The sequence below is a fragment of the Strongylocentrotus purpuratus genome, unplaced genomic scaffold, assembly GCF_000002235.5.
Source record: "Strongylocentrotus purpuratus isolate Spur 01 unplaced genomic scaffold, Spur_5.0 spur5_scaffold_3, whole genome shotgun sequence".
Classification (NCBI taxonomy): Eukaryota; Metazoa; Echinodermata; class Echinoidea; order Camarodonta; family Strongylocentrotidae; genus Strongylocentrotus; species Strongylocentrotus purpuratus.
In genome coordinates this window covers 3,992,069-4,003,638 of record NW_022145609.1, presented here as the reverse complement: position 1 = coordinate 4,003,638, position 11,570 = coordinate 3,992,069, and positions in this window count along the sequence as shown.

Here is an 11,570-nt window from a genome sequence, read left to right as displayed (position 1 = left end):
TGCATATTGAAATATATGTTTAAAAATATTTACTTGCATATATTGGAATAAATCTTTTCCTGTTGATATTTTTCAATAACAAGCTTAGGTCATTTTCAAGATTGGAACATGGCAACTAGTCCGGTGTGTGTCAAAATTTGTTTTGACTTTCCTTTGACCATTTTAATGTATTACGTAAACAACATCACTACGAATGGGCATGTTTAAGGCTCAACGCATTACTGTGAATGCTGTGCTTATAATTACTTTTTAAAGTTGTGTGCTATTTACAAGAAAGTCAATTTTTTCAAAATAATCCTACTCTGGCATCTTGAGATTCATTCTCATTAGATATATGTAAAGTATCAAACCTTTATGATAGCCATTCTCAAGCATAAAATGCTAAAAAGCATCGTAAGTTGAGCCATTTTATTGAATCACTATCGCTCCTGATCCTCAGTTAACCGTCTTCTGAGCATTTTTTTCTTCGACAGTAGCTGCATTTACACTACAACCAAAATGCATTAATTTTTTTTACACTCCGGTGTTTGACTCGAAACACGAAGAAAAAACAAAATCGACTAATCCACCTCTGGAGTGTTTTTTTTTGTATACGCCTGCCAAAATTTCACGGATTTTTGAGGCATTATAAAAAAGTACCATGGAATTACCATAGTTTTCGATACCATGGTTATTATGGTGGATGGTTATTTGGACAAATAATTTGGCACCACGGTAACCATGTTTCTCGGTACCACGGTAACCATGTTTCTCAGCCGGTTACCACGGTTACGATGGCTCTCGGTACCACGGCTAACATGGTTTTCCCGTACCACGGTTATCACAAACAAAATCGACAAAACCACCTCTGTAGTGTGTTTTTTTTAAACGCCTGCCGAAATGTCACAGATCTTTGCAGTACATAAATGCAACCTTCGGTAAGATACCCATATTTGCTCACGTCAGTCACGTGACTCTCCTCACTTACATTAATGTTTGGTAGAACTCCCCTGATGGGTGTCGTACTTTTTTAACTTCACGATCTCACGAGGAATAAACTGCACTATCAAACAATCAGGTTATATAATATTAATAACAATGATTTATTAAAGATAATCAACACAAATCATCTGGTCGTATAATAACAGTCGTGTACACATAATAATCATATGTTTCCGGAGGGAAGAACGCCCTCAGACGGCAAATAATTAACATACAAATAACAGTGATCATAGTAAACATAATCATCTCGAGGGAACCAACCCGGAGGTATAATCTCCGTCACGTTCAAAATCGAATGCAACAAAATATAATCAAGCATCAAAAACAACAAATGTCAATCATCAAAAATCCAATAAAAGGGATCGTTAATGAATAGTTGAAGAAAGGGAAAAATGAAGTTGGAGAGTCCAGCCGTAAATGGAGATATTAAGCTGTGAAGCTTATTTATTCGATCTGTAAAGACAGATAAAATAACAATGACAGATTTAGTATATCATTCATGTAATACACAAGAATGCAATATATAATCCAAATTATCTGCAGAAACCAAGTAACTGTATCTATAAAGATTCATTTAAACACATTTGCTTTTGTTCTAAAACTGTCAATCTTGACCTCGTCCTTTAACTAACAAAAATCCAGAGTAACCAATGGTTACAAAACCTTATGCATTTTCTAATATGCATTACTTTCAAATACTCATACTTTCAGAGTTTCTAAAACCGACCAGACTTCCCTTTAAACAGATCACTGCCAATTTGCATGAACCAAAATAACTGTAAACATCTTTATCTTGCATCCATACACAAGCTTGATAATTCTCATCTATCTTCATAGCATAAATTCCTTCTAAAAACCTCAACAATGGATTGCCACTTTAAATGTATAGTATGACCTTCACTGACTTTGACAGGCACCTGATTTGCATATTTCTGCTCGCCTAAGAAAAACTGTCTCATAAAATGTCTTCATACAATTCAACACTGTTTGACGAATTAAACTTAAATATCTGACTGCATAAAACTTCCCAGTAATAATCTAGTGATTACACTTTATACAAAATAAACTATCTGACATTAAATGTAATTTACACCTGTAATTTACATCTGAAATCTACTCCTGAAATCCACACATGCACTACAGCAAGCATTTCGAGTTGCATTATTAACTCTTCAAATGAATAAACACTTTCTTTCAATTCTCAGTCCAAATACTATGCTAGAGGTGCAAAGCTAAACCTATCAGCTAGTCAATAAATGGTGTCTTGCAACTTTTAAGCAAGCTAAATCAAATTCCACAGACCAACTTTTGTCACTCAAACAAACTGCATAAAATCCAGGATTCTAGCATGCACAAATATCAACATCCTTTATCTTTAGGACTTCTACATATATACACTGTTTACTCTATAAATGACATAAAACGATATTTGCCTATTACTGTAATTCTGTTTTGACAATTATTATTGAACTGGAAAAAACACATGAATAAAAGTACGTCTTATGGGCGCGGCCATTTTAGGCGCAGCCATCTTGGAATTAATGCCACACGTGCATTATGCTAATGAGTTAAATACAGTTCTTTAGAATCCATTTTACAGTACAACTTGAAACTATCTTATTTTCCGTTTTATCAGTTCACATTCCAGTTTATATTAATCTAAACACTCACTTCTGTGGCGGGACAAAACTTCGTCGGAAATACTTGAATGGCAACTGACGGGTTAACTGGTAAATGAGTCAAACTGGACTACATTTCTGACTGTGCACTGCGTTGACTGAAGAACATGGCGACAGTGCCGAACTTAACCTATGGTAGCTTATAAGAGCAAAAAAGAGAAAATCTAAACCAAGCAAAAATCATCGCTCGGCGAAACAGTTAATTAGTTCAGCAAAGCGTTCAATGAAAATAAACGATCAAGCCAAATCAGCATTACCGAGGTCAGGCGATGACGATGCTGATGAAGGCGACGAAACGATGAAGAAGACAGCGACGATGAAGGATACAAAGATGAAGACGACGATGATGAAAGAGACGATGAAGACGTTGGTCTTGTTGATGAATGTGATGAGACGATCAATCGATGGATGCGATGATGGTCATGAAGATAATGTCAATGATGTGGTGATGACGTGACGATAATCAGCGAGCCAGCACAGCACAACGGATGACGGTGAGGTGATGACGATGGCGTTCATCGTGTCAGCACAACACAATGATACCATTCGAAAATATAATGAGTCAATGATGATGATGATGAGGTGAGATGCTGACGATGTCGTTCATCGTGTCAACACAACAGATAATGACGAGGTGGTGACGATGGCGTTCATCGTGTCACTACAACGAAGCAGATGATGGCGAGGTGGTGACGATGGCGTTCATCGTGTCACTACGACGATAAGTGTGGGTGGAAAAGACAAATCCAAGAATAAGCTAGCAAAAGCGATTCAAGTCTCTCCACAAATAAAAAGTCACCCGGGAGAGGTCCGGGGACGAAGTCGGCAAGTCCATGTAGGACGAAAATTCGACCGGCACAGTAAACAAAAACACAGTATCGACCTGTGTCTGCCGATAAAAATATTCCCTCTGATTTCCACATGGAAATGTTAGAAAAAGCCCCAATCACCGGTGAAGCGCGATTGGTCAAATCAAGCGCACAAAATTAATATGCACGTATACGCGCTGTACGTAACAATATCAAATCTGCATAACAATAGAATATATTAACAAGCCAGACAAAACCGGTTGGGACATGTCTGAAAAGCTAGACAGCGGACTACGCAAGGGAAATTAATTCTCCCTAGCCGCCATCTTGGAAATAGTAAAGCAGTTTGTATTAAACATGTACAATTCAATGCAAAAAAACGTTATTATACATATAAAAGTTTTAAATCGTGACATATGGTCAATACAAATGCATGCAGAGTACCGACAAGTGGCACATGCGCACTACTCACCAACAAAATCGGTATGAACAAACTTCGACGGTTTTTTTCTGCAGAGGTTTTTCCAGTAAAAAATTATTTTTCAAATTCGCGTTTTTGATGAGTAAATTGCATTTACATACATGTATATGTAATGTACATGTACAAATCTTTTAATATATAAAAGATAACTACATGTGTATATATTCTATGAAGCAAAGGGTATAGAATTGGCATTACAATTGAATTTTTATAATTCAGATATAATATACAAATTTGTCAGATTTATCTGTGCAGGTTTGAAGTAAATGGGATATCTCAGAGCCAATTCATGAACTTCAAAATGATCAATAACAGGGCTTTGTTTTCCTTAAATTGACATCCTAAATACCACACATGGGATATGCTCAGAACTTCACTTTGACTACTTCACTAGGGGAAACTTCTATAGTATGCATTGAAGAATAAATCTTTAAAAATAAGGAAATCCTATACTTAAATTATAATAATAATCTTACCATCATATCGGTGGAAAAATGTAGTAACCCTTGTAACATCTCGTGCGGATTTAGAAGCCTCACAGTAGAAAGGACCGAAACCATCATTATCCCATCCATGTCCTGTAGGGAATGTGACCACTTTGATGAAGTCATATTTAAAGTGACTCTCATCCGCTGGTGGTGATCTTTCCGTTGTTATGGGTGCTGATCGACCAAATGATAGGGTAGAATCTCTATCTGGTACACTGCGGTAACAGTGATACTTCCAAACACTAGACGTACCTACATTGGTGTATCCTATGGTCAGCACTGTGATATGAACAACCTCACCTGCAACATATAAATGCACAGAAATTCACTGTTGCTGGATACACTAAACTTTAGAGTACATCTCCCTGCTAGGGTTTTTATACAGCAACCGAATTCCCCTTTTTTTTACTGTCAATATTGTAATATGTTAATAATAATTATGTTTAAGTAGTATTTTGATGTTACTGTTTTTTTTTTTTTTTTTTTACTATTGAATTAAATAAATACTGAATTGAATTGAATTGAAATTAAAGGAATAGTCCAATGAAAATAAATCTTCATCCTAAAGCACACTTAGCCTACATATAACCAGCAGATCATTTTACAGTACTTCAAATCATACCTTCATTTAGACAACTACCAACTAAAAAAATAGCAACTTGATATAATATGGCAAAAGTTTTGACAGGAACATAAATCAATATATCCCTTCAATGACATGTACATGCTTTAATTTCAAGCTTCACATTATTTTCTTTCAAATACAGATCAGTCACAGATTAAATATACGAAATTAAATGCTTAGAGTGAGTAGCCTTTACAATTTTCAATACGTCATAGAGATTTTACCAAACAGGAAAAAAGAACAACGATTAAAATGTAAGACTACATCTATAAGAAATTATCACTGTAATAAAATATGATTGTTACCACCTCTGAAATGACAGCAAGATGAATGAGCAAATCAGTTTCAATGCATGCCAGGCCTTCTTTTTTTTTTAACAATTGTTACAGGCACAGTATATTCTCATTCTGTGAGTACATGCCTCTCTAATCTTGAACTCTTTGGTTGCTTGCTTCACCTCTCTGCATATCACTCGTTTGCCATACGTGCAATTTTGCACAAACCAATAGGCACCAATTGACGTAAACATTACTTTGAGCAACACAAAGTCTATGCAAAATTACACCTTTCTGATGTTTATTACCTCCATGACAACCCTTTTAACACCGGTATAAAATTAATCTTTCCCTTGGAACCCAGTGTTGAATAATGGTGAATTCAAAGTGACACAGGGACATTATTTGCATGGCATGTGTAAAGTAAATTTCCTGCTAAGTTCCTCTCAACCTGTTTGTCCCGCTTTCTCTCATTCTCTCTTTCTATTGGTTCACGCCTCCCCCTCCCCCTCTCATAGTCTCCTTCATTGCATTCATTTCTTCTCTATCTCTCTTCTTCAATGAACTATCCTCCTTTCCTTAAACAAAAAATGGGATATTTCTCAAGCACTACACCACACAGGAATGTGGCAATGACGAAATCCCATGGATATTTGAATACAATTTGTCAAATTTTGTTCAAAATTTTACCCATCTGCTCCTTTGGTATTTCTGGTTTCTTTAATAGCAACTTGCTATTAAAGGGAATGTCTAACCTGATATTAATTGGTTTTTATAAGCAGGGGAGAATGAGAGAAACAAATTAGCGAAAGTTTGAGCAATAGCCGATTAAAAATGGGAAAGTTATGAATTTGTGAAGTTGTCATCAGTGAAACACAAATTGGCAACACTGACATGTCTAATTGCAAGCTCCTCTCCCATTTCCTCTGTAAATAAAATGTTTTAAACTTTCATTTCTTCAGTTATTGATGACAGAATAGATTCGTTGCACAAAAGGTTGCAAAAAGAGACATTTGTAATAATTATATTTAGGGTGAATGTATGAATGAAAATATTCCTATAGGAAAATAAGGATTTTAAAGTTCTTTAGTATACGTGCACAGGGCAAATTGGAAGGGACCCCAAACAGAGTTGCCATTTTGTGCATAATTTCAATTCAATTCAATTCAAGGTTTTATTTAAAAAAAAACATAAAGTACAATGATGCACATGCTGCAGCTAAAAAACTGAAATGTATGTGATCAAGGATACATATAAATAGGAAAGAATATCCATTCACAAAACATATCTACATTATCATACAATGAAACTATGATAGATAAAATACTCGTCTGGTTAAAAATACAACTGTTCATATATACAAATATAAAAAGTTGGGTTTGAAAAGAACAACTTAAAACAATCAGCGATTATTGAGAAGATCAATAAAATATGGTGTTGCACTTTGTTTATTAAACGAGAGGTTCTGCATTTATATTGACTATACTTGTGTTTATTTCGTAATGACATGCCAACAATTTTTAGTTCAGGAATCCAGCCTTTGCATTGTGGGTTATTGATTAGAGATTCAGCAAAAACAATACGTAATTTTCCACGCCTTATTTGTAATCGTTCAAGCTGGCATCGTTTCAAAGCGTCTTCAAAATTATTATAACTTTTTCCTAAAATGATTTTACATACCCTTTTCTGAATTCTTTCTAAATTCTGTATGTGCTCTAAGGTAAAACCTCCATTAAAAACAGGTGCACAATATTCTAAAACAGGACGAATGTAACCAACATAATTTGAATTATTAAAGTCAGGAATTGGTAACTTAATATATTGCTTATAATATCTGTCTTATTTCTGCTTCTATTAAAACCAACTTAAAATCAGGGTGGATTTTCTCTTTAAGATTGGATTCAGATATGTAAAAATATGCATCTCATGCTAAATCAAAGGCATGTTACTGGGAAGAAAAAAAAATTCTTCAGAGATAAATGCAATTCGTGAACGATTATTAAACTTGTTTAGATCAATGTTTAAGATTCCTAACTTCCTTAACCTTATTGACAATATTTTGTCTCTGTTCTTTAGTAATCTGTACAAACAGCACGAGATGTTATCAACAAGAAAAAGAAGTATTTATTCGAAAGGAAAAGGTGTACATGTCAAAATAAACGGGGCCCGGGCCAAAAATAAAAGTTATACAAAAAAGTTGTGACCACAAATGTTCCTTCTTTTTCCCTTTTTTTTGCTGAACGGGGGGGGGGGGGGGGGGGGGGTAGTGAGTTAGCTCATTACCCCTCCCCCCACACTCACACCCCCCCCCCCCCCCCCCCCCCCCCCCCCCCCCCCCCCCCCCCCCCCGTTGAGCGAAAATAAAGGTCTGCCCGATTTTTAAATTTTCGGCCCCGTTCAGCAAAAAAAAAATGTGCTCACTAGACCCCCCCGGTACCCCCTCCCCCCCCCCATGTTAAGCGAAAATAACGGTATGCGTAATTTCCAAATTTCTGCCCCCCCCCCCCCTATTGGAAAATCCTCGACCCGCCACTGATCGCATGCAACTGTTTGCGGAGTGTAATTCAAGATACGCTAAGCGTATTCAGATTGGTATTCTCTTCATTAGTAAATCATTCACAATTTATTTGTCCATTTGCGTATTTTATGCTATAATACCTGACGTTTTTGTAAGGTTCAATATAAATAAAAACTACATAGGGTTTAAATTTTCAAAACCCTTATTTCCAGAAAAAGTCGGGTGCGATATGTATATATAAGATTGTTCCTATTCCCAAATTACATGAATGTATAAGGACTAAAAATCATAACCTTATTTTTTTTTATTCTTTAGTCGGCGTAAAAACGTGAAAATTGACTTTGTTGACAATTCTCAGGAATACCGCCCGTTAAAAAAGGAACCATATATATATATATATATATATATATATATATATGTTTGTCAATATATGCTCGCATGACCATATGATGACATTTCATAAACCATCGACTCAGTCGTGATCACCCCAGTACGCAAACGATCACACACCAATATGGATATGAATAGCAACATACCTTGTATCAATATCGGAAAACAGACGAAAAGAGACAGAGTTGATATAAACAGTTTCAGAACTTTGAATGTTGCCATTTTCTCCAGTAGTCTCCGCAACATCCACATCTCACACTCGAATTCCAACATGTATTCTCAATCAGCTAGCAATCCGTATACGGTAGACTCTAACCCGACATTCAGTGTGAATATCCACATACACCTTCCTAGTCAGATGGCGTCTGTATACCTATGTACCCGGAACTAAATCCATGATGTTAGTCTGTCATCAAGTCTCTCACGATAAAACTGATGGCAGGGCAATCAAACAGAAATACACCACAACGAAATAACAATCATTCGAGTGCAACGGATTTACACTTAAGCTGCCAAAACCTTGTCCATTCCTCACATACATGTAGAACTGTCAAGTACGTGTAAACCTGTCCACTTGTAGAAAAGCTGTGAGCAGAGAGAGAAAGAGAGAGAGAGAGGGGGGGGGGTGGGGGGGGGGGCGCAGTTTTGAGAGGAAAGAAGGGTGAATGAGAGGGAAGGAGGTGATATAGAGGGGAAATGAACAGGAAATAGTGAGAGTGTGCGAAAGGTAGAGAGAGAGAGAGAGAGAGAGAGAGGGGGGGGAGGAGAAAAGTAAATTTAACATCTTCGAATTTAATTTTTGTGATCATGTCACGTCCGGAAAGAAGCATTCGGAAGTTCCTAGGGGTATTATTATGATTATTATTTCGTACATCAACCAGCTATTTCAAATTGACGATTGTTTTCAAATGACACCATGTGAGGAATGCCAATACCAATGAAGGAATATGAGGGTCCTGCTACAAGACACTCATTCAGAATATGCTCAATATTCTGAATTGGACCACATAGTCACAGATCAGACAGAGTCTTTGAGACTCCAGAGATCCATGCTTGCTGGAAAGCGACCTGCCCCTGATCATAGGCGGTTCAGCTGAACCTAGGGCTGCCTGGGAAGATTGCTGCCAGGCGGGTATGAGGACGATACTTGAAAATAGGGTTTGAGCCTTGCTCCATTCTCTTCATCTTTTATTTCCTCACGTTATACATAATATATAGCGACCTTTCAAGCCCTTTCACTGCAATTGGAATCTGATAACTCTGGCCCTGATTTTCACACGCTGCTTTGTTTTCGTTATTTGGTATCATTACAATCGCTTTATGGATTCCCTATTGATATTAAGTTCAAGTGGTTATTATTTAAGTCTGAATGTGATTTTTTCATTGTAGTTCCTCTTTCTTGAATGCACTTTTCATCATTTAGAAGGTTGGGTTCAATTCAATTAGTACATAAGCTTGCCATTGAAAATAAATCGCTTTATTATGCTTTGTCAACAAATGAAAATCTGCTTCCAATTCTTTCTTTGTTATCATCACAGTGAGTCCTGCCATTAAGACCTTTATTCAGGTTCAAATTGTGTCCATACAGCGCATTTGATAAGACACAGAATCATGGCTACTTTTAACACCCGGGGGGGGGGGGGGTGTCAGGGTGCGTTTAATCGACTCTTTTTCACCCTAGAATCACGATACTTAAAGAAGTTTAGTTAAAAACACGTTCCGTTCAAGCGATTTTTTTGTCGGTGGTAAAATTAAACGTGTTTAAAAACACAAACATGAAACGCTGAAAAAGATGCGTTTTGTATCATGATTCTGCAGAATCACGGTCGCTAAAATTCGATTAAACGAACGGAGTTCTCAATCATGATTCTATGGCGTCATTTTCGTGACCTGTTCCGGTTTGGGCAAAAACCGCGCGCCTGCTTTTCGTGCAATTTGCGTTCACTATACCATGCTCTTTATCGTGGCCTGTTCCGATTAATATGTTTTCCTTCTACCATTTTCTCTTTCTGTCTTTTCTTATGTTATTCTTTGTTTCTTCCTTCTATTCTTATGTTATTCTTTGTTTTTTTTTCCTTCTATCACATTTTCTTATGTTATTCTTTGTTTCTTCCTTCTATTCTTATATTATTTTTTGTTTTTTCCTTCTATCACCTTTTCGTATGTAATTCTTTGTTTTATTTAATCATTATATCGCTTTCTCTTTTTGTCTCTCCTTATATTATTCTTTGTTTCTTCTTTCTATCACCTTCTCTTATGTTATTCTTTGTTTTTATAATTTAATCACTTTCTCTTATGTTATTCTTTGTTTAAATCATGTAGAAATACTGTAAACATGCGTGACCACAGGTTTTCAAAACACCCCCTAAAGGAAGAGTTTTTTTCTGAAGCCAAACTACGCCCTAAATTAGGATTTCGGGTGTTTTTTTATCCAGAAGTCACACCCTAAACGGGTATTTCAAAAAAGTGTATTACTTAACAAGTATTGTAAAATATTGTAACCCCTTGAGCATTTTGAAGTGCGATAGGAGTACCGTTTTAAGTTGTCGAAATGTTGTATCCATTATTCTTATCTGTCGATTTTGTTCATTTAGAACATACTCATAAGCTACTCATGCGGGACCTTAAAGATGAAGTTGAGTTCTGGTCATGCGATTCCATTGTGAAAGAAACGGTGTGGAATCGACCAGAAAAGGTTGATCATCTAGCATATAAGAATTTGTGTGTATTGCAAGGTTCTGAAATCATCGAAATGATAGAAATTTGGCCAAGTCTTGGTAAAGTTACAAACACTGTACACAGAAAGATGTATATGGGACTACATGAACACGTGGCGTAAAAATCCTCCCTGGATTGTTAAGATGTTACATGACATATTTAGAATATAAAGGCAATTGAAGAGCCATGCTTTTTAGGGAACGTGTCGTATTTGATGTTCTTCCACACTTGCATAATAAGATTAAGAATGATTAACGCTCACAAATTATTTTTCACCTCTTCCCAGAACTCAACCTTCTCTTTAAATCCATAAGCCTTGCTTTCAAACAAGGTCACCTCATCTTTCTATTGTAACGACATATTATGTTAACTTGTTATATTTATGTCATATTTGTATTGTGTGTTATGAAAGAAAGATAACTAAAATATAACTGTGAAATAAATCAAATTGCGCTTCTGATGTAAATTCACAATGTAAACAATTATTTCAATATACAAGCAATAACATTAACCTGTACAGTACCAAATGGGCTTAATGCACATCCATCATAAAAGTCCTTTCTTTGACAAAATGAATTACATTTTAAAATTTGATCTAGTTTATAT